The sequence below is a fragment of the Bubalus kerabau genome, chromosome 23 (genome assembly GCF_029407905.1).
Source record: "Bubalus kerabau isolate K-KA32 ecotype Philippines breed swamp buffalo chromosome 23, PCC_UOA_SB_1v2, whole genome shotgun sequence".
Taxonomy (NCBI): domain Eukaryota; kingdom Metazoa; phylum Chordata; class Mammalia; order Artiodactyla; family Bovidae; genus Bubalus; species Bubalus kerabau.
The window spans coordinates 23,865,298-23,886,195 of NC_073646.1; the positions used below are offsets into that span (position 1 = coordinate 23,865,298).

Below are 20,898 nucleotides of genomic sequence, written 5' to 3' on the forward strand. Positions count from 1 at the left end.
AGTGGCAAAGAATCTGCCCTCCAATGCAGGAGATGCAAGAGGCATGGGTTTGATCCCTGGGTCGGGAAGATGCCCTGGAGGACGAAATGGCAACTCACTCCAGTATTCTTGCATGGAGAATCCCGGGGACAGATGAGCCTGGCGGGCTACAGCCCATGGAGTCACAAGAGTCGGTCACAACTTACTGATTAAATAACAACAATACTTAGCACAGGGCAGGTCCTTGGTAAAACTTTTCCTGACACTAAGTCTGGTGCTAACTAAAAATAGTTAGATAACACAAGAACTGTGATGAGAAGCAACAATCTCTGTTCCACCCTCATTTCCTGTTCTCTGAAGGCAGAGAACTGTTTTGAACTCTTCAAGCTGTTTCCCAAATGATAAGTTCCTTTACCTATTTCTTGATGTATCAACTTCAGGTATTATTTATGTACATCCTGAAGTAATAGTTGAGGATTTAGCTCACTTATACTCCCTATCTCCCATCCTACTACTATAGTGATGTCACTATTTATATAATTGAACCTTGAGCCAAATGGGGATTAGCGATGCTGACACCACACAATCAAGAATCCATGTATCACTTTAGGTTTGGCCATGTGTATCCATGGTTCTACATCCATGGGTTCAACCAACCATGGGTCATGTAGTACTGTAGTATATATTTACTGAAAAAAATTGGTGTATAAATGGAACTATGCAGTTCAAACTGTGTTGTTCAAGGGTAAACTAATCGTAGGAATACTGGTGAACAATATCTATTATTGTTATAAAGAGTCAAAAGGTATACAGTGATTATATTTCTTATCTTGAAAAATTTCCCATTATCCTTCTTTTGTCCTTTTTATTTGTAATACTTGCCTTTCTCATATACATAGTTTTTAAAAGTGCTTTATCCTATCAGTTACTCTATCAAATTCATTTGTTTTTCCTGGAGACTTCCAAATCTTATATTGTTTTCTGTTACACAGCTGTCATGACAGTAACAAAGAAATTTGTCTTTTCCCCTGCCAGTTCCAGCCTAATAGCATCCCCACACCTCTGATGGCAACCACTGCCTGTGTTTCTCTTTCTTCCTTTTCTGTCCTTGCTTTTGATCAGTTCATCTCTTCTTCCCAGCTGTGTTCTTTCTTGATCCATTCTTTTAGCCTCTCAACAGTCCACTCATAGCAGTAGTATTATTACTCTGTCAGTCAACTTTTGACTTATTATAAATTAGCATTTTGAAGTGTTCTCATTTACATAGGGCACCCCAAAGAAAACTTGATCCATAGCTAAAAGGGCAGTTGTTCTAATGCTTATGTGATTGAGGCAAAGCCCTTGCAGGGAATAGCAAAGTAAGGGCAGCTGATTATAATGAAAGGCTTAAGTAAGGCATAAATGCTTCAGGCATGACAAGAACACAGACTGAAAGAATTAATGATCTGTTTCGGCAGAAAAATAGCCATCAAAAGAGGAAGCTTTCTTAAAGGAGTGCCCAGCCAAGGTGTGGGCCTTAAAAAAGCTGGATCCATATTTTAGGAGACAACAACCCCTTTGTTGACAGATCATAAGTCAAGAAACAAGTTTAATAAAGAATTCATGGGAAAACACTATTTTAACATCAGGCTATAAAGTTGGCTCTGGTAGAGTAGGACTTAGGAAGGTTTTTGAACATATTATTGGTTGATATCAGAGGTTGAATTTAAAGGGCTACATTTTTAGATTTATGGAGGAATGTCCAAGCATCATGACTTTGGCCCTACTCCAGAGTCCCAGGTATTATCTACACGAGTCCATACGTACATTAGTATGTACCTACTCGGCTTTCATTATGCGTTCTCTCCTTGTTAATTCCTGTTGTCTTTGAGCTTGAATCACCTCTAGGGACCGACTCTCACACTCTCCCACCTGGCTGCAGCACTTCTGTTAGAGCAACTGGAGTGGACTCTGGAGCCTGTGTTGCTTCATGCAGTGTCCTTAGACTCCTTATTTGCCTTCTCTTGGTATCCCTGTCACTACTTAGGACTTTACTTTTCTCATCTTAGACCCATCCTGTGACCTGTACAGCCTGCTTTACTAAACCAACTACTGACACCGGTCCCTTGGCTGGTGCCTGAGCTGAGTCCACCCCAGCCCTTCTTTGCTCCAACCCATCCCCCTTTCCCTGTCACAGAAAATAGAGGATGTGGCAGGCCCTATCATTCAATCTCCCTGCATGTAGAATAACAATTTCTCTTTTTAAAGAAGTATGACCTGAGGGTGAGCCACATACAGTATGAATTTCTAGAGTGAGGGGAAGTAGGGGTAGACTCTACACGGAAGTACACCTGTAGGGACTTCCCTGATGATCCAGTGGCTAAGACTCTGGCTCCCAATGCAGGGACCTGGGTTTGATCCCTGGCTTGGGAACTGAATCCCACATGCTGCAACTAAAAGATCCTGCATGCCACAATTAAAGATCCCATGTGCTAAGGCTAAGATCCAGTGCAGCCAAATTAAAAGAAAGCACACCCACAAGTTTCAGAAGTAACTTTTGTTTCCATACTCAACGCCAATCTCAAGAATTGCTGAACTTAATTTCTTATTTTCTCCTTCTTAATCATTCTGCCAAATAACAGCAGAGATCAACGTGACACTGAATACGGGGGAAGGCTGGGTACTAAAGTCAACTTGTTGGGTCTTGTAGCAGAAGGTGGGTGAAACAGAAAGGTTGGAGATAGGCATTCTCCCATTCATAGGTGGGAGATATGTCCTCAGTCAAACCCATTCTCTCTACACTTAATGTGAAATTTTTTATTTATTTTTTTTGACTCCTTGAGATCACTAACACCTTTGAATCAGCCCTTAAAGAGGCCTTCTGGGAAGAGAAGCCCCTAAGGAAGTTTTTTCTCCAGCCTGGTTCCCCTGAGACATCTGGTATTCTTGCTGCCCAGCATCTAATCCTCCTTCTGGTAATAGAATCCATAATTTCCTTGGGGAATCACTTATTTCTCCTACTTCAGGTCTGACTGCATTGTAGGTTGCATGTAACTCAGGTGTGGCTGATATGGTTTCTATTCCCTCTGTGTATTAGTGTCACTTTAGGGATGGCATGGGACCCAAGCTCGTCCAATCACTTGTGTTCACTCTGTTTGTTAGAGTGATTGGAAAAGAGGCATCCTCTTTCTGTGAATGTGTTGGGAAAATAAAACATAAACCTGAAACGAATGGCAGGCATCTTGCTTCTGTGAAGGGTCAGCTTGCTTGGCAAGCAGCCAACACACAAGAAATCAGTCAAGAGGTGGTAGAAAGCTAAACTGACCGGAAACCATCATTCAGCATCCAGTAATGCCTGAAGCTGTAGAAGTTTTCCCTGGACTTTACAGATAAGTGAGCCAATAGCATTTCCTCTTTTTCCTTCCTAACTTCTTCCATCCTTTCTTTTCTTTTCCTTTCCTTTCTTTCTCTCTCCTTTTTCTTAAGTCAGTTTGAGTTTTTTTTTAGTGGCAACCCAAAGATCCCACCAGGCTTTCCTGGTGGCTCCAGTCTGTAAAGAATCCACCCGCAATGTGGGAGACTTGGGTTCAATCCCTGGGTTGGGAAGATTCCCTGGAGAAGGAAATGGCAACCCACTCCAGTAATCTTGCCTGGGAAATCCCATGGACAGAGGAGCCTGGTGCGCTACAGTCCATGGGGTTGCAGAGAGTTGGACATGACTTAGTGATTAAACCACCACCATTAGAAACCAAGATCTGGTGTGGGCTGTGGAAGTAAGTAAAGATCCCAACTATTTATAGCCAGTTGTTTTATCCAGATCCTGCACTATGAATTCCACAGACTCTGTGTGTAACACATTTACCAAGTTTTATAATGTACTCTCAGATATTTGTGTTCCCAGAGTTCAGTTATCATGCCTTAGGAGCTCACCTCTATTTCCTCTGTGCTCTACTGCTCAAGGATCCCTCCCATCTCAGAGCTTCAGCTGTGATACTATGTAGATGATCTACATTCCTCAGCATCAGCAACCCATTTGGGAATTAGAAACATACTTTACTCACATTTTATGAAACAGTTGTCCTTTAGGTGGAAGAATTCACAACGTACAGCTGGAATTCTGAAAAATGTGGGCTGCTATGAGGATTTCTCATCTTGTAGTATCAGCAGTGCTCAGCTTGTGAATGGGCTATACATTTTATCAGGGAAACAGTATTATGCAGCAGGTGGTTAGTTTCCTACGCTAGCACACAAGACCAAATTCACCCACAATGTAGATGACCAATAGCACTGTACCTAATTATTATGCAGGGTCAGTTACCATAGGGGATTATATTGGAATAACGCATTCCAAGTTCTACCTGGAGAGAGAGTAAAATCTGTTTCCCACTGGATTTCTATCAGTTTTTATTGATACTTCTTACCATCTCTCACCCCCCACACTGTAGGGTGCCACCATAAGGCTTCTATTACAATTCCAGGACCTATGATTTCAGTTGGAACCCCTGCAACTACCGTTTATGCAATGAGATTCCTTGGTCTAACTCAGATCTTCACTGAACATCAAATCTCTGTGACTAGTTATGGGCATCTTCATTGGCACATAAAATGCAATATATGCAAAATCAAACTCACTCCTTCTTCAAATTGCCACTCATATTCTCTAAAAGAAACCAAAGGAGTCATTTAAGATGCTGCCTGCCCCCCTTAGGTATTTGCCATTGTCAGCCAGTCACCATGCCCCACAGATTCTCCCTTTAGATGCCTGTCACTTGGCTCCTTCTCCCCCATCCTTGTGCTCACAGCCTCCATTAAGGCCGCCTTGACTTCTCATGGAGATCACAGCTTCAGTCTCTGAAATGGTCTCGCTACCTGTCCTATTCTCCACACCCTAGTCTAAGGGATTGTTTACAGTGTGACTCTGATCACACCACACCCTGCCGTCACCCCTCATGGTTCCTCACAGGATTTAAGCTTAGATTCTGTCTCTTTGTCACAGGCCTCCCTGTGATCTGGCTCTTGACAACTTCTCTTTTGTTTTAGCCATTTTGTGACTGACCACATTCATTCATTCAGTTAACCTTTATCAGGCGTAGGAACAGTCCTTTCTTTGTGCTGAGAATGTAACAGTGAACAGAAACAAAACCTCAGAGCTTCATTCTAGTTGGGTAGACAGATGAAACCTATCTGAAGGCAATAAGTTCAGTGGAGAGACTTAAAGCAAGAAAGGAGTAGTGGGTGAGAGGAGAGGGTGGGAGGTGTTCAGGGAATATCTCACTGATATATCTCAGGTGATAGTTGAATGAAGACTTGAAGGAGCTGAGATAGCGAGACACGCAGATATCTGGAGGAGGAGCTGTAAGTGCAAGGGCCCTGGGGGTGATTTCAAGGATCTGTGAGAAGGCTGGTGGGTTGGAGGAGAGCAGGGCAGAGAGAAGTGGGCAGAGGCATATCATCAGAGGTCTTGTAGACCATTCCTTGTGATGACTTCAGCTTATATCACAACTGTGAGTGATATGGAAAACTATCAATCCTTCTGATCGTAAGAATGATATGCTCTAACTTTATGTCTTAAAATGAGCTACTTGTTTCCTAGAACGTGTCATATCTCCTCCTGCATCCTAGCCTTAATCTACATTATTCTTTCTCTGAACACCCCTCCCTATTTCTTCACTTCCCTAACTCCAAATGTCGATTTAGATCCATGTCTGTGCTCTCATAGCATGGTCACTAATACTTGTTTGTGGATCAAAGGAATAAATGAATAAAGGTGTTGTTGTTGTTCAGTCACCAAGTCATCCGACTTTGCGACCCCATGGACTGCAGCACACCAGGCCTCCCTGTCTCTCACCATCTCCTGGAGTTTGCCCAAGTTCATGTCTATTGAATCGGTGATGCCATCCAACCATCTCAACCTCTGTCACCCTCTTCTCCTCCTGCCTTCAATCTTTCCCAGAATCAGGGTCTTTTCCAGTGAGTCATCTGTTGCATCAGGTGGCCAAAGTCTTGGAGCTTCAACCTTAGTATCAATCCTTCCAATGAGTATTCAGGATTGATTTCCTTTAGGATTGACTGGTTTGATCTCCTTGCTGAATAAAGGTGTAAATCTGATTAAAAGTGAAGGATGCCACTTATGCCAGGGGAAGGCAGGTAAGCAGATGCTATGTTTAATAACCAACATTTTTCAAGTGTTCACTATTTGCTAGACATTTCCTGAAGTGCTTCCCATGGTTTATTTGTGTCATTCTCAGAACACTTTGCCAATGTTGATGTTATTTTAAAACTTATGTTTCCAGAGGAGGAGACTGATAATGGAGAGGTGAAGGGATGGAGATAGCAGTCACAGTCAGGAAGGATTTCATATCTGGATGAGGGAAAGTGGCCCATTTCCCCATTTCTTGCTTTCTGGAAGATCAATGAGTCATATCAAAACCACAAAAACAAGGTCTGGACAGCAGAATTTCTACAAAGGTCAAGGGTGGGTTGTATATCAAACTGCAGGCAGTGGGAAAATTGAGAGCAGTGGTTAAGATCACTCAGACCTGAGTATAGTTCTGGCCCTCCCAGTTGTCCCCTGTGACACCTGGGAAAGTTACTAAGATACTCTGGACTCATTTTCCCTATCTGTATATTAGGAATATGATTGTTTGTAAGGATTAAATGTGATAAAGCTTATAAAGATCCTCAACTCCCTGATCATGTCCCTTCATGTTATTTGGTTCGTTTCTGTCTTGCAGCAAGACAACCAGTAGATCCATGCTGCCAGGCAGCCTGGCTCCATCTTTTGAAATGGACCCTGAATTAGCATGAAATACTCTGGGTATTTTTTAAGATCTTTATTTTAAGAGTTCAAAGTCTCAAAGAAAAAAATCAGATCAATAGAGGAGCTAAACCCCCACATTTCCTAAGTGGAAGAAACTGTCACTTTAATGGAAGAAGATCAGTATCTACTGAGGACCCACTCAGCACCTTGCAAATGGAAAGAGGTGGACTTGGGATACTGTAGAAGAGAAAGCAAAGGCACAGTGAGGTGTACAGTGTGCTCCAGGTCACATGGCTGGATTGAGGTAGACCTGAGACTAGGATCCAGGCACTCGTCCAGCTCCAGGACACACCTCTGTTTTGTTCTTGCCTAATGACAGAGGATGAGATGGTTGGATGGCATCACCAACTCAATGGACATGAGTTTGAGCCAACTCCAGGAGATAGTGGAGGACAGAGAAGCCTGGTGTGCTGCTGTTCATGGGGTCACCAAGAGTTGGACATGACTGAGCAACAACAACAACAATAGCATAGGATACAGGTGATGCCTGACTTGTGGCTGCTGGACCAATGAGCGAGGTTTTCCCAGGAGCTAGGAGTAACTGTGTCAGAATACTTAGCTTTTGCTGCTTTTGGTGATGAGTGACAGAAACCCACTTTCAACTCGCTTCAGTTAAAAAAGGAATGCTGGGATTTTTCACATAAGAACACTTAGAACCTGGCGAGGCCAGAAGCAGAATCTGTCAAGCCATTGGGAACCCAGGGAGTTTCTTGTTCTCAGGTCTCTTATTTCCATCTCTACTTTTTGGTCGGCATATGTGCTTTATGCTCTTGCACTAAACTGGCTCTGTCCGCTTTTACAGACCTTTGTTGTTGTTGTTCAGTCGCTAAGTCATGTCCAATTCTTTGTGACCCCATGGACTGCAGCATGCCAGGCTTCCCTGTCCATCACTGTCTCCTGGAGCTTGCTTAAACTCATATCCATTGAGTCGGTTATGCTATCCAACCATCTCATCCTCTGTCACCCCCTTCTCCTTCTGCCCTCAATCTTTCCCAGCATGAGGGTCTTTTCTAATAAATGGGCTCTTCGCATCAGCTGGCCATAGTATTGGAACTTCAGCTTCAGCACCAGTCCGTCCAATGAATATTCAGGGTTGATTTCCTTTAGGATTGTCCAGTTTGATCTCCTGGCAGCCTGAGGAACTCTCAAAAGTCTTCTCCAGCACCACAGTTGAAAACATCGATTCTTTGGTGCTCAGCTTTCTTTATGGTCCAACTGTCATATCCATACATGACTACTAGAAAAACAATAGCTTTGATTAGATGGATCTTTGTTGGCAAAATGATGTTTCTGCTTTTTAATATGCTAAGTTTGTCATAGCTTTTCTTCTAAGAAGCAAACATGTTTTAATTTCATGGCTGGAGTCACCATCCATAGTGATTTTGGAGCCCAAGAAAATTAAATCTGCCACTTATTCCATTCCCCCCCCTCACCCCATCTATTTGCCGTGAAGTGATGGGACTGGATGCCGTGATCTTAGTTTTTCGAATGTTGAATTTTAAGCAGCTTTTTTACTCTCCTCTTTCACCTTCGTCAAGAGGCTCTTTAGTTCCTCTTCATTTTCTGCCATTAGGGTAGAATCATTTGCATTTCTGGGATTGTTGATATTTCTACCAGCAGTCTTGATTCCAGCTTATGATTCATCCAGCCCAGGATTTCACATGATATAGTCTGCATATAAGTTAAATAAACCCTTATTTGGCCCCAAACTCCCAAGTTACATGTCTAGCATTCAAACATCCTCCCACACTCCCTAGAGTCTGTTCCTCGCTTCCCAAGTTCAAATTCTCCAGAGAGATTTTGTCTCAGCCTGAGCCAGTGTCCATGCTGATCCACTCAGCCATGCTGGAAATCAGGGCCACAAAGGAAAGTCACTGTGGCTGAGGTCCAGAAGAGCAAAGGCAGTTCTCAGAGAAGGGGGTGGATCAGAGGCTCATTTCCTTAGTCTCTACTGCAAACCTTAGCCAATTACACTGAAAATAAAAAAGCTTCTAAATAAAATAAGTCATAATTAACTGACTATGAATATAAACACTTAAAAATATCCACAAATACTATGTATTTTCATCTGTATGCAAAATCTAAAGAACAAGCAGATGAACAAACATTACAAAAGAAATAAGAGTACAGAGAACAGAGGAGTGGTTGCAAGAAGGGAGGGAGTGGGAGGAGGGGAAACAGGGGTAAAGGGGATTAAGAGGTACAGACTGTTAGGTATAACACAGATAAGTTACAAGAATGTAATGTATAGCACAGGGAATATAGCCAATATATAATCTATAAAAATATCAAGATACTATGTTGTACACCTGAAACTAGTATATGTCAACTATACTTCATTAAAAAATAAAAACATGGAAGGGTTAGAGCAAAACTTTAAGACATATGAATGCCTCAATATGATGTGGTATTTTTCTTTATACAGTTCAAATGTTCATGATCCAATTTAATTTAATTCTAATTGTACTACTAGGACTCAGGAGAAGGATAAGTTTTAAAACCCGAATTCATACCCAAATGGGACTCAGCTTCTGCTGTTTGAACCTTAGAGCATCAACAGTCCTCACAGGAGACTGTCTTCACATTTCACAAGAAGCCTCTAATGACCTGCTTTCACTTATTGATGAGAAGAGATTATTTTGCTTCCTAATTTCCTAATCAGTATAACTGCCTACAGCATCCTGCTCATTTTGCCTCCTCTGAGCCTTCTTCCCAGGAAGGAGAACATTTGATTCCGAACTAATCATGTTTTGTTTTTGAGCAGCTTGGTCTAAGATGAAAAAGGGTAAGAGAGAGCCTTCCTACAAGCTTTCTTCTTCTCTCTCCTCCACATCCACTCAACACCAAGAATTTATTGAGTACCTGTAGGTGTCAAGCATCGCAACTTAGGCTCTACCTGCAGCTGTTTTATTGTCTTGCTGCTCTGATAATAAATACACTTGAAGGACACATTCACATTTTCCAGCTTTTTAAAGTATACACTAAAATTATTTAGTGAGTTTGTACAATGATTCCTCCAAATAAAGATCTGGAAAGTTCAAAATGTGTTGAGGAATCTAGGCAAGTCCCTTGGCTTTTTTCTTTTTTTTAATTTAAAAAATTTTATTGGTGTATAGTGGATTAACAATATTGTGTTAATTTCTTCTGTAAAGCAAAGTGAACTCAGTTAAACATATATTCTTTTTCATATTCTTTTCCAATATGGCTTGTCACAGGATATTGAATATAGGTCCTTGTGTTATACAGTAGGCCTTGTTGGTTATCCATCCTATATGTAATAGTTTGCCTCTGCTAATCTCAAACTCCCATCCCTTCTGTCCCCTCCCCTCACTTGGCAACCACAAGTCATCCTTTGTATCTCTGAGTCTATTTTTGTTTCATAGATACGTTGAATTGCATTGTATTTTCGATTGCACACATAAGCGACATCATGTGGTATTTGTCTTTCTCTTTCTGACTTCGCTTAGCATGATAACCTCTAAGTACATCCTTGGCTTTTTCTAAAGCATATACCAACCCGTGTTCAGTCTACACTAACTACATGGCTATAGATCAGGTAAAGAGGCAGAAGGGCTTCCCAGGTAGCACTGATGGTAGAGAACCTGCCTGCCAATGCGGGAAACATAAGAGTCATGTGTTCGATCCCTGGGTTGGGAAGATCCCCTGGAGGAGGGCATGGCAACCCACTCCAGTATTCTTGCCTGGAAAATCCCATGGACAGAGGAACCTGGCAGGCTGTAGTCCATAGGGTTGCATAGAGTTGGTCATGACTGAAGTGACTGAGCACACATGCAAAGAGGCAGAAAGTATGTTATGGCTCTCACAGCTAAATTGTAATCCAGTCTTGGCTTAAGTTAACCATATGCCCACTACCACTTCCTGTCCAAATGTTAAAAAATCAGTAACACATTCCTTGATCAAGTCAGCTGAAATGGTTTTGGTGGAGAGAGTGCAGAGAGACTGCTGAGGTCTGAAATCTGTCAGACCTCAGATTTGTATTAATGTATTTGATCCTGGAGCAATCAGAGAGTCTTCATCTACTGGGGGAGTCCAGTCCATGTTTGTTTATGACTTTCATTCAGCTGAGAAACTTCCATCATGAACTTTCCCACTCTCCTTGCTAAAAGGGAAAGGAGGTTGCAAAAATTGGCTTTGCCAAATTCCCTGGAAATATCTATTTATTTGCTTCATGAAGAGATGTCTGTGATTGAATAATGATGCTTGAGTTCTTGACTGCAGTCTGTGGGGAATGCCTCTCTCATTTGCCACCTGAAAAGCTGCAATTACTAAAATACTTATAATTCCTTTCCATTAGGAATTCATGTTAGGAACATCTTCAGGAAAATTCATTCATGCATCTGTGCGTTCATTCCTTTCCCCTCAGTGGCCATTTGGCCACATGATGCAAAGGGCTGACTCATTGGAAAAGACTCTGATGCTGGGAAAGATTGAGGGCAGGAGAAGAAGGGGGAGACCGAGGATGAGATGGTTGGAAGGCATCACTAACTCAATGGCCATTAAATTAAGCAAACTCTGGGAGATGGTGAAGGACAGGGAAGCCTGGTACGCTGAAGTCCCTGGGATCGCAAAGAATCAGACACAACTTAGCAGCTGAACAAAAACAAATGGCCATTTGAATGAGCTTGTTCTGCCTGTTTGTGTGAACCTGCCTGCCAAAAAAGACGACTCACAAAATTTGATGCTTAAGAACAATTAATCTCAGGTAGACTCAGTGGTGGGCTGGGACAGGTTGGACAACCAACTTGCTTAAAAAAACCAACAACTCTGATTTGCAAGGTTTGCCAGTTTCTCTGGTGTAAACACTGCAGTGGCTGAAATTAAGTACAAGGTGATGTCCCTGAAGGAGGATCAGGGGAGATGTGTGTATAGTGGCCCTCATGAGTCCTGTGAGTCATATGAGCCAGCTACAAATGCTCTGTACCCAAATCTCTCCCCCTTCTCAGCTGATTTCTTATCTTCCTTTCTGTTTTGCTGATTTCTTTACCCCAACGTTTTCTTTCTTCTATCTTCCTTGTCCCTGGTTTGAACTCTTCACCTGATCTGCAGCTCTAACCTCATTTCTCACCTCTGGTCCTTTGGATTTATTGTATGTATATTCTCATTCCAGCATCTTGGGCTTCTAGTCTCCCGTTCTCAACTGTTGCTTTGGCCTGTGACATTTAAATGATCTGGTCAAGGTCACAAGGCGAGTAAAGTGGCAAAACTGGGACCTGAGCCCCAGGCTTTTAATCCAAAGCCTATGACTTTATCCAGAGTGCTAAAATTTAGGGGAGGTTACAAATGCCCCCAGGTACAGGAAGAAAATAGGAGCCCAGAAGGGGATCCAGGAGAGCTTTGCTAAAGAAATGGCATTTCGGGCTATTGAAATGGATTTTTAAGGGAAATGAAAAGCTTGCATTGAGGCACAGAGGAAAGCAATTGTAGGTTGGGCTGTGGGTTTGAAGAGTATTATTTAAGGTGTGGTGAGCAAGTAAACTTGGTTAGAATTATTTGGTGGGGGTTGTTTAAAATACTGATTGCTGCATTTCCTCCAGGCCTCCTGAGTATGACTCTTTGAGGCTTGGGGCCTCCAGATCTACTTTTAACAAGCTCTGCTGGAGTTTCAGATGTACTCTATAGTTTGAAAACCAAATGGAGCCATTAGATGGAACTAGCAGGACTGTAGGGGTTGACAGTTTTATTCTTGTTTTCTGCTGTTTGTTCAAACCCATTCTAGAGCCCTGAGAGAGGTCCCAGGGAAGTGTCAGGATTTTCCTGGTCATTATTAGTCACTCAGTTCACCTCAAACCATGGAAAAGTCTTATTTTAGCATATTCCATGTAATATTTCAAATTTCATTGAAAGATATTATTTATGTTTAATTTTATTAAAATTTTAAATTTTAATTTAAAAACTTTATTTAAAGGTTTTTTAAAGTGAAGTGACAGCCTCTGTCTTCCTGCTCCAAGGGCATGCTCAACAAGGTGACTTCAAATTTTCGAGCTATGTTGGATGGATGGAGAGGGTGTCAGGTGTAGAGAAATTCCTAATTTTACTTTAGTGCTACATTCCAGAGAAAAACCTGTTGTGATTTCTGGATCCCCAAAGTGGTCTTCATGTGTCCTGCTCCTGTGTTCTTCATTTGTCCTGCTACTCAGCTTTTATGTTGGGTTTTTAATTTAGTATTCATGATTTAAATTTCAAGAATTCTGCTTATTTTTATTGTTGGCGGTCTAATTTTAAGAATGTAATATCTACTCAAATATTTCTTAGTGTATCAACTATACTTATTTTAGAATTATCTTCTGATTCTTCTATTAACTCTATTTCATTTGGGGTTAGTTCCTTTGTTTATTTGGCCTCATACCTCTCTTTCCCCAACACAACATCTTTTATGGTGTTTGCTTGAACTATTTGGTTGGGTTCTGTTAGCACAGTTGAAAATCACTGCAGCTCAGGCAGTGAATGTGGATTGTGATTAAAAGGCATTTGGTGTGAGGTGGATTTTTCTTTGAAGAATTCAGAAAGTGCTTATGCTCTGAATATGTGGACTCCTTGTCTATTGGGCCAGTTGGAAGGAACTTGGGGACACTGATCTGCTTCTCTCTCAAACCCCAGTCCTTCTTCATGGAATTCTCCTATGGCAGATCCCCTACTGTATTAAGATTTTTCTTTTACCAGTACAATCAGTAATACATGGATGATTTGATATATAACCTAATGATCATAAATATTAGGTTAACAGATCAAAGGATAAAAAATACTTAATTTAGATAAATGAAAAATGGATAATCAGTGCATTTGAAAATCCAGTGCTGATTTTTAAACATTTGGTTACATAACAATAAAGGTACATATACTTAACATGATAAAATATGTAAACTGGTACACATTTATACCTATAGCAAAAAGAAAGCAAGCCAGTGTTCACATAATTGTGAGATAATAAAAAAATTCTTCTAAAGTAAGGAGTAAAATGAGGCAAATAATGCATGTTCTGATATAAAATTCAAACATTACAGAAAAATATAATGAAAATTGAAAGCCTCTTCCTCCATAATTCTACACTCTTGAAATAACTAATATGAATAGCTTGATGCCTTTTTTTCTCTGACTTTATTTTCCTAAGCAAATACTGCAATTTATTATGTATTTTTGTATTTTATTATGTATTTTGTAATTTATTATGTATTTTATCACAAAATGGGATCAAAGACTAGCTGATACATTTACTGTTGTTGTTTAGTCACTCAGTCATGTGACCCATGGACTGTACCTCACCAAGCTTCTCTCTCCATGGGATTTCCCAGGCAAGAATACTGGAGTGGATTGCCATTTCCTTCTCCAGGGGATCTTCCTGACTCAGGGACCATACCCACATCTCCTGCATTGGCAGGTGGATTCTTTATCACCGAGACACCTGAGAAGCCCTAGTCAATATATTTAGATAGGCGTATAAAGTAACGTGGGCTTCCTTGGTAACTCAGCTGGTAAAGAATCCGCCTGCAACGCAGGAGATATGGGTCTGGTCCCCTGGGTCAGGAAGATTCCCTGGAGGAGGGCATGGCAACCCACCCCAGTGTTCTTGCCTGGAGAATCTGCCTGGACAGAGGAGCCTGGCATGCTACAGTCCATGGGGTCACAAAGAGTTGGATACAACTGAGTGACTAAGCACAGCACATCAAGTAACACAGCAATTTTAACTGAGGACACAAAGTTGTTATTTACAGATGTTTCAGTGATCTATTGATGTGTACAAACTACCCCAAGACTCAGTGGCCTAGGACAACAATCATTTCATTTGTTCAAAATTCTGCCGATTGTGGTGGCTCCTCCCCTTCTCCACACCCTCCCCCAACCTGCCACTGTGTATGTCTCTCTCTCTGGCCTTTCCATGTGATCTCTCCAACAGATGAACCAGATTCTTACAAGATGGGTGTGAGCTCTCAAAAACATGAAAGTAGAATCTTCTAGGCTTCCTTAAATCTTGGCCCAGTGTCACTTCCCCTATAGTCTATTGATTAAAAGCAGGTCATAACTTAGAGCTGATTCATGTTGTTGTACAGCAGAAACCAACACAACATTGTAATGCAATTAACCTCCAATTAAAAATAAATTAAAAAAAGAAAGTAAAATGGACTAATTTCCAAATGAATCTTTAGCAAAACATTTATGTGTTTAAGTTACAATTTTTATAGTTCTGTTCCAGAAAAACATCTATTTCTACTTATTGACTATGCCAAAGCCTTTGTGTGGATCACAATAAACTGTGGAAAATTCTGAAAGAGATGGCAATACCAGACCACCTGACCTGCCTCTTGAGAAATCTGTATGCAGGTCAGGAAGCAACAGTTAGAACTGGACATGGAACAACAGACTGGTTCCAAATAGGAAAAGGAGTACGTCAAGGCTGTATATTGTCACCCTGCTTATTTAACTTATATGCAGAGTACATCATGAGAAACGCTGGACTGGAAGAAGCACAAGCTGGAATCAAGGTTGCTGGGGAGAAATATCAATAACCTCAGATATGCAGATGACACCACCCTTATGGCAGAAAGTGAAGAAGAACTAAAAAGCCTCTTGATGAAAGTGAAAGTGGAGAGTGAAAATGTTGGCTTAAAGCTCAACATTCAGAAAACTAAGATCATGGCATCTGGTCCCATCACTTCATGGCAAATAGATGGGGAAACAGTGGAAACAGTGTCAGATTTTATTTTTCTGGGCTCCAAAATCACTGCAGATGGTGACTTCAGCCATGAAATTAAAAGATGCTTACTCCTTGGAAGGAAAGTTATGACCAACCTAGATAGCATATTCAAAAGCAGAGACATTACTTTGCCAACAAAGGTCCATCTAGTCAAGGCTATGGTTTTTCCTGTGGTCATGTATGGATGTGAGAGTTGGACTGTGAAGAAGGCTGAGCGCCGAAGAATTGATGCTTTTGAACTGTGGTGTTGGAGAAGACTCTTGCGAGTCCCTTGGACTGCAAGGAGATCCAACCAGTCCATTGTGAAGGAGATCAGCCCCGGGATTTCTTTGGAAGGAATGATGCTAAAGCTGAAACTCCAGTACTTTGGCCACCTCATGCGAAGAGTTGACTCATTGGAAAAGACTCTGATGCTGGGAGGGATTAGGGGCAGAAGGAGAAGGGGACGACAGAGGATGAGATGACTGGATGGCATCACTGACTCGATGGACGTGAGTTTGAGTGAACTCCGGGAGTTGGTGATGGACAGGGAGGCCTGGCGTGCTGCGATTCATGGAGTCTCAAAGAGTCGGACACGACTGAGCAACTGAACTGAACTAAACTGATATCTCTTTTGGGACCTTATTATTGCTTTATTAATTTATAGCATTTTGGTATTTTATAAACATGTTTCCCTACATAGTATTTATATGTCAATAAAGATAAGAAGTATAACAAACAAACAAAAACAGATCACAGGCCTTGCCCAAAATCAAGGGCAATGGACTGACTACACAAGTGTGTAAATACTGGGAGGTATGGTTTATTGGGACCATGATTTAACAGATGACAACTACATGATATGACTTTAGTTACAGACAACCCAAAAGAATCAACTGAAAAGTGATTAGGAACAATAGAGGAGTTCAGTCAAATTATTGGTAATAGGACAGATAAAACAATTATATACCTAAAACAGTGTTACAAAGTTTAATGACATCAAAGATGGTATCTATAATACCTCTGATAATTTATTTCATGAGTATTTATTTAGCCACTACCACATAGTGAGTATTATACTAGGCCCTATCTTTACAGAGGTACACAGAATAGATACAGATTTAACCATCGTGAGACTTATAGTCTAGAGAAGAACATACATTAAGCAAGGTCCCTGACATAGGAACTTATATTCTATATCAAGTCCTGGATATAGGAAAGAACTTAGTGCATTAATGTATTATTGCTGTGATGGATGCTGTGTAACAATCCCAAAATCTTAGTGGCTTAAAACAGCAAATTGTTCTGCCCAAGGGTATTCAGGTTGCTTAGGAAAAAACAATTTTAGTGTAAGGGATGGGCTCAGATCTGCTGCACTTGTCTGTCAATCTGCAACCAGCAGCTAATCACAGTGTGCTGTTCTGCCAACTTGCAGGAGGACAAGCCAAACCATGACCTTACTTAAAGCCTCCGTTTGCATCATATAGTTGCATTCCATTGGCAAAGTGAATAACATGGCAAGTCCAATATCAATGGGACAAAGTTATATAATTCTCTTACATGGATGAAGTGAAGAATTAGAAATAATAATATAATCAACCACAATCAATAATTTGAAGAACTGCAGTTAGTCCAATGGCTCAGAAGCAGAGTGGTGGGATATCTGGCTGAAGAGCTGGTTAGGGACCAGATCATTTAGGACTTTGTTGGTCTTGCTAAAGACATTGAATTGCAGTAAGTGCAATGCAAAGCCATTGTAGATTTTTAAGCATGAGAGTGATATGATGAGTTTACCTTTAAAAAAGTGCTGCCATGAAAAGAATGGATTGGAGGAAGAAAGGAGAGGACATGGAGAAAGCAGCTTTGAAGTCATTGAAATGAGTTAAGATGGTGGCTGGGCTTGGACAAAGAGAGTGATAGTGTAAAGAGAAGTCAGCAGGTTTGCAATATATTTTAGAAATAGAATGGTTAGACTTGATCATGAGTTGGATGTGAGGTTGAGGGAGACTCGGATGCCTGACAGTTGCAGCAGGGGAATACACGTGCCTTAATAGCACTGGGAATGACCTGGTGAAGGAATAGATTTCAGGAGGTAGATTAAAAGTTTAGTTTGGGATATACCTGTTTCCATATACTTGTGAGACAATGCTTATAAAATATCTACAGATAAACTTAACAAGCAATGTGAAGGATCCATATGAATAAAACTATAAACCTCTATTGAGGGCCATAAAAGAAGAGATTTGAATTAATGGAGTGTCAAACCTTGCACTTGGATAGGAAGACTCAAAATTATAAAGATGTCAATTTTCACTAAAGAAATCTATAAATTCAATGCAACTCCAATCAGAATTTCAATAGTGTTTTTTCTTGAAACTTGCGGCAATTACCAGGAACATTCTCTAAAAGAAGTGTAATGAGAAATAACCTGTTCCATCATGTATTAAAATACATTATAAAGCAATAAAATTTATAACAGATATATAGACAAGAGAAATAGATTGATAGCTCTATGGCATTGACTAAAGTATGGAAATATAGATCTAAGGACAGATGAAGATTTAGTATATTATGAGGATAGAATTTCCAAGTGGGGGAGAAAAGTCATATTATTCAATGAAAAGCTTAAAGACAACTGGATAGGTATTTAGAGGAAAAAAAAATAAAGCAGAATTCACAAAGCTCTCCTTCTCTTTTTATCTGCTATGTGCTATTCCATAGTTTCCGTACAGCATAGTTTAGTAAGTTATATTCATATTGATGTACTTTTAGGTTTTCTTCTTTTTTTGTTATAAACAATAGCATGAAAAGAAAATTTTTATGTTTTCTGTTTGGGCAAATGTGTGAATCCTCCTCTAGGATAGATTCCAAGATATGAAACTGATGGACTGCTATTTCCCTTTGAAATCTCAAACTACACTCCATCAGAAGTGGGCAAGAAAACAAAACCAAAATAAACCTACATATAAAACAGATGTATCAAGTTAATAAAAAATGAAAGCAGAAACAAATGAAACAAGAGAGAAAAAAAAAAACAAACAGTTGAGATGATCAGTAAAACCCAAAGCTAGATTTTTTGAAAAACTGAAAAAACACACAAACTTTCTGAAAGTATGATCACGGCAAAGAGAGAGAACACACACAGTGTTAGGAAAGATACAGGATGGATACAGGGGAGGTTTTTCAAATTAGGAGACTGCTTTGTATAGCAGCTCTACAGAAGTCAGGAGGTGAGATAAAAACTGCATGTAACAAAAATTGTCATTGACTTTTTTTTTTTTTTTGTAAGTTGTGCTCATGTTGGAGACAGATATGCTTTTGCAAAAATCTAATATTTTTCTTCATCTTTGAATCTCATCCCTGCTTATTTGATTAGTGGCCAACTTATATGAAAAATACCTTTGGACTTCCCTCATGGTCCAGTGGTTAAGAACTCACCTGCCAATGCAGAGGACGTGGGTTTGATCTCTGGTCCAGGAAGATTCCACATGCTGCAGAGCAACTAAGCCCATGAGCCACAACTGCTGAAGCCTGCTGCCTAGAGCCCATGCTCCCCAATAAGTGAAGCCACTACAGTGAGAAACCTGCATGTGGCCCCTAGAGAGTACTTCCCACTTGCTACAACCAGAGAAAGCCCGCGCATAGCAACAAAGAACCAGTGTAACCAAAAATAAATAAATAACTTAAAAAATACCTTTAACCTGTAGAATCATGCTTGGAGTGGGGAAATACTCAAATGTAGAAACAGACTGGCTGCATGAACAGTAGAGTCACATCTTTATCAGGTGAGGCATAGCCTCTATAATTAGAATAACCAGAAGTATTGTCCACACGGTTTAAACTATCAGGCTCCCTCTTTTCTTTAAAAAATAAAAAAATTGGGGCATGTATAGTTGAATTCACATATGTTGGATGCATGTTTGATATGATTCAACTATATAACTATATATCTTTATATCAACTATTCAACTATATAACTTTATATCAACTCATTTGAAAACATAGATGAATGGACTAAAAATCTCAGGGAAAAATATGAATTCTCGAAAATTGGCCCAAGAAGACCAAGAGAAACACCCACTAAAATAGAAAAGATAGTTAGAGGTCCATCTACCAACCAGCTCTCCCTCCTTATCATCTCAGACACAAGTCCTTTGTAGTTATATAGGCAAGTTCTGGGGCTTCCCTGATGGCTCAGCAGGTAAGGAATCCACCTGCAATGCAGAAAATGCAGGGGACACGGGTTTGATCCTTGGGTTGGGAAGATCCCCTGGAGGAGGGCATCACAAGCCACTTCAGTATTCTCACCTGGAGAATCCCATGGACAGAGGAACCTGGTGGGCTACAGTTCATGGGGTTGCAAAGAGTAGCTCAGCTGGTAAAGAATCCACCTGCAATGCAGGAGACCTGGCTTCAATTCCTGGGTTGGGAAGATCCCCTGGAGAAGGGAAAGCCTACCCACTTCAGTGTTCTGGCCTGGAAAATTCCATGGACTGTATAGTCCATGGGGTCACAAAGGTGAATCCGACATGACTGAGTGACTTTCACACAAAGTGACTTGGGCTCCAAAATCACTGAAGATGGTGACTGCAGCCATGAAATTAAAAGATGCTTGCTTCTTGGAAAAAAAAGCTATGACCAACCTAGACAGCATATTAAAAAGCAGAGACATTACTTTGCCAACAAAGGTCCATCTAATCAAAGCTATGCTTTTTCCAGTAGTCATGTACGGATGTGAGAGTTGGACCATAAAGAAGGCTGAGCACCAAAGAATTGATGCTTTTGAACTGTGGTGTTGGAGAAGACTCTTGAGAGTCCCTTGGACTGCAAGGATATCAAATCAGTCAATCCTAAAGGAAATCAACCCTGAATATTCACTGGAAGGATTCATGCTGAATCTGAAGCTCCAATACTTTGGCCACCTGATGCGAAGAACTGACTCATTGGAAAATACCTTGATGCTGAGAAAGATTGAAGGCAGAAAGAGAAAGGGATGACAGAGGATAATGAGATGGTTGGATGGCATCACCAACTCAGTGGACATGAGTTTGAGCAAGCTCCGGGTGTTGGTGATGGACAGGGAGGTCTGGCGTGCTGCAGTCCCTGGGGTTGCAAAGAGTCAGACACAACTGAGTGACTGAAATGACTGAAAGTGACTGAGCACACAGGCAAGTTCTGCCAAGTGTCAGGGAAGAGCTCACTGACATATTTTAGAACATAGAAGAAATATGGGGACCCTCCAATCTTATTTTATAAGGCTATCCTGCTATCAAGACAAGAAAATGCAATTATGGGCTGATATCACTTATGAATATAGAGGCAAAAACTATAAAAAATGAACTAGAAAATTGAATCTAATGGTATATTGTAAAAGTTCATCTTGATTAACCAAGATTTATTTGAGAAATTCAAATTTGGGGATGAATGTTAC

At 40.6% G+C, this 20,898-nt stretch overlaps 1 long non-coding RNA gene across 1 annotated transcript in view; it reads left to right on the forward strand.

Annotated features, from left to right (window-relative positions):
* The window catches only part of LOC129637486 (uncharacterized), a 55,022-nt gene extending 35,900 nt beyond the window's left edge, over positions 1-19,122 (forward strand). The window contains exon 4 of the long non-coding RNA XR_008707494.1: positions 18,844-19,122. This is a non-coding gene — a long non-coding RNA (uncharacterized LOC129637486). The remainder of the gene's footprint in view (positions 1-18,843) is intronic.
* Positions 19,123-20,898: the final 1,776 nt, after the last annotated feature.